Source organism: Rhinopithecus bieti, unplaced genomic scaffold, assembly GCF_001698545.2.
Source record: "Rhinopithecus bieti isolate Rb0 unplaced genomic scaffold, ASM169854v2 scaffold_10657, whole genome shotgun sequence".
NCBI classification, from domain to species: domain Eukaryota; kingdom Metazoa; phylum Chordata; class Mammalia; order Primates; family Cercopithecidae; genus Rhinopithecus; species Rhinopithecus bieti.
In genome coordinates, this window is record NW_016806691.1 from 1,037,191 (window position 1) to 1,040,620 (window position 3,430).

Here is a 3,430-nt window from a genome sequence, read left to right on the forward strand (position 1 = left end):
TCTACCTATTTTTTTAACCTTGTTTGTATTTTAATAAGCTGCCTCAAACATGCCTTTTGAAATCAGGAAAGATATAGAAAAATTAATAACAGCAACTGATAGGATTCAATTCACCACACTGAAACATGTTTTTGTAAATGAGATAAAAATCCTTTCCTGACTACAGGGTTATCTCACCTGTTAGTTCTTTTCGCTGCAGGGGAGAAAACAAACAAACAAGCAAAACCCTTTTCCTCTACCCTCTTAGGTTCAGTGTCTGGGGCCTGAGAATTAAACTGGCAAAGGACAGATTAACAGGGGAAAAGGCATCTATTTTATGGATGTTAACATTTTTGCATACATGGGAGCTTCACAGAAAAGAAGAGAAAACCTAAAGAAGCAGTTAGACTTGGGAGCTTATAGATCATTTTAACAAAGGGGGATAAATTGTGGCCAGGTGACTGGACAAAGGAAACGGGTTTGAGCTTCTAAGGGTGAAAAATTATAGGAAAGTGACTAGGAAGTATATAGGGAAAGTAATGGAAAGCAAGAGTTGCTTTAGTAAGGTGTCTTTATGCCAACTCGTCTCAGTGCCAGCTTTCTGTCTCTAGTGATAAGTCACTTTCTTCATTCTGGTACAGGAGAGGGGTGGAAATTTTTGCCACCTTCACAAAGGGAAATTTATGTCCTGCTTCTAGGCAGAAAAGGAAAGGGCAGAGAGCTCTTCTTACAACTGCTATTTCTCCATTGCTTTCAGCCCAAAATAATCATATGCCAAGGTGGCATACTTTGGGGTGGTATAACCTGATCCCCTTCACCATGTCACTTCTCTCTTGCCCTGTGGCTGTGCTCAGAGATGCCCTGGGGTTTCAGTGTTGATCTCCCAGAACAGCCATATGTGTCCTGTTAGGAACTATGATCTGTGGGTTAAGAAACAGCCACCTAGATAAAGTTCAAAGAATTCTGCACTCCAGATTGTGTGTGTTCCTAAATGTGGTTTGGCTTGGAGAAACAAGGACCAGGAAATCATGGAAAGCCAGGCAGATGGGAGTTAGAGAGCCTGGCAAGAGTCCTAAGCAAGTGCTCCGTGCCCACCCTCCCACTTCCCCCTGCCCATCTCTCCAGGAAGTGGTACTCAAACTCGAGCATGTGTGAGAATCACACAGAAGGCTTATGAAAACAGATACCAGGTCTTTGCCCACAGGATTTCAGATTTAGTAGATCTAGAATGCCCAGTCATTTGCAATTCTAACAAGCTTTCTAGATGTAGCCTTGCTTCTGGTCAGGGACACCCTAAGTAGCACTGCCCTAGGGTGGTGAGACTATCTGTCTTCCAGTCAGACTTTGAACTGACAAAATACAGATGAACAGAGGACAAGGCATCCATTTTATGGATGTTAATATTTTTACATAAATGGGGGCTTCACAGAAAAGAAGTGAAGAGCCAAAGAAGCAGTTAGACGTGGAGCTTACATATCATTTTAACAAAGGGGCCAAATTGTGGCCAGGTGATTAGATGAAAGAAAGGGGTTTGGGCTCCCCACTCTTTCTCCAGTGGGGAGAAAGAAGCTGCTGTGGGTGAAGTTTTACTGGGGATCTGGAGGAGGAGAAGGGGCCATGCTCATATCTGAAACTAGGTGCTAGAAAGAGAACAGCTGAGATTTTCTATAAACTGTCAGTACTAGTCAGGATGAATCAGAGTGAATCTTTGGAATAGAAAAAATAAAAAGTAAAGATTTTGCTTTCTCATCATCATAAAGCTCTTCTGTTCACTCTAGGCATAGCTAATGCAACCTTTTGCTCCACCCAACCAGCTTCATTCCCTTTGCCAATTATTTATCATATGCTTGGGTCACTCACGGGAGGAAAACACTGTCAGCATCAAGAGGTAGCAGCATTTTCTTTTTTTTTTTTTGTTTTTTTTTTTTTGAGATGGAGTCTTGCTGTCACCAGTCTTGGAGTGCAGTGGCCGGATTCTCAGCTCACTGCAACTCGCCTCCCAGGTCACGCCATCTCCTGCCTCCGCCTCCCGAGTAGCTGGAGACTACAGGCACCCGCCACCATGCCCCGGCTAGTTTTTTGTATTTTTAGTATTAGACGGGGTTCACCAGTTACCAGGATGTCTTGATCTCCTGACCTCGTGATCCACCCGTCCCAGCCTCCCAACAGTGCTGGGATTACAGCCACCGCGCCCGGCTAGCATTTTCAAAATACATTTTGCTGTCTTGAACAAAAAGCTTAACTATTTATTAGTCAGTAGTTCCATATGGTCTTATACTTTTTGTTGAGTCACAGTCTCACTCTGTCACCCAGGCTGGAGTGCAGTGGTGTGATCTCTGCTCACTGTAACCTTCACCTCCTGGTTTAAGTAATTCTTGTGACTCAGCCTGTAGCTGGGACTACAGGCGTGCATCACCATGCCCAGCTAATCTTTCATATTTTTGGTAGATATGGGGTTTTGCCGTGTTGCCCAGGCTGGTCTATAACTCCTGACCTCAGGTGATCCACCCTCCTCAGCCTCCCAAAGTGCTAAGATTACAGGTGTGAGCCACCGTACCTGGCCTGGTCTTATTACTTCTATACATAAGATAGGATCTTTCAACATTTATGTAGGTGAATATTTCCCATGTTTTTTGAGGATTCCTAAAAGACTTTGGGGGTTGTCAAAAAACGTTTAGGGGTTGAATCTTTTCACAGTAACACAAAAGGGAAGCATCAATCCGTGAGAGTTCAGACCAGCAGTTTAATAACACCCTCAGTTCCCAGTACATGAAGGGATTCAAGGCAATCTTCTTGCTCTCAGTTCTTAGAAAGAAAAATTTGAGAGAGATAAAAGCAGTAATTATCTGTATTATTTAATAAATGTAAAACCTAAGAAAAGCAGATGTTAAAATATATAGTCAAAAAAAAAAAAAAAAAATAGAAGCCAAATCCTTTCCTCCTAGGATGTCTGAAAAAGATAGATTCTATGGAATGTGGATGAAGAAAAAAAGGAGTGATTCCTACTATGAAAGATGAACTGTGGACATAGTCACTTGAAACCACTGAGAGCAATTAGCCAATTTCATTGTCACCAGGAGGGCACATACCAGAGAATCTGGGAGAAAGCCTGGGCTAGAGCCCTTAGCATTCTCAGGCCTACTGGTGCTGTGATTCAACAAGCTTTCAGGGGATGAGGAGAACCAGAGACCACCACCATCACTTGTGAAAAAGGATACTATAGAAACAACACAATTGTCAAAAATCAGCTAGAGCTTAGACTGTATGCTGCTGAAATCTAGCCTGAGTCGCTTTCTTGTGGAGGGATTGAGACATGTGCAGAGATACCTTAAATATGTGCAGGTGGCCCTTCTTTTTAAAGGACATTTCATGAGCTCTTTCTACTCATTAGTTTTCCTAAGAGTTCACTGTTTAAGCTAGAAAGATGCTGCAAGCTATCTCAGCTAGCTTC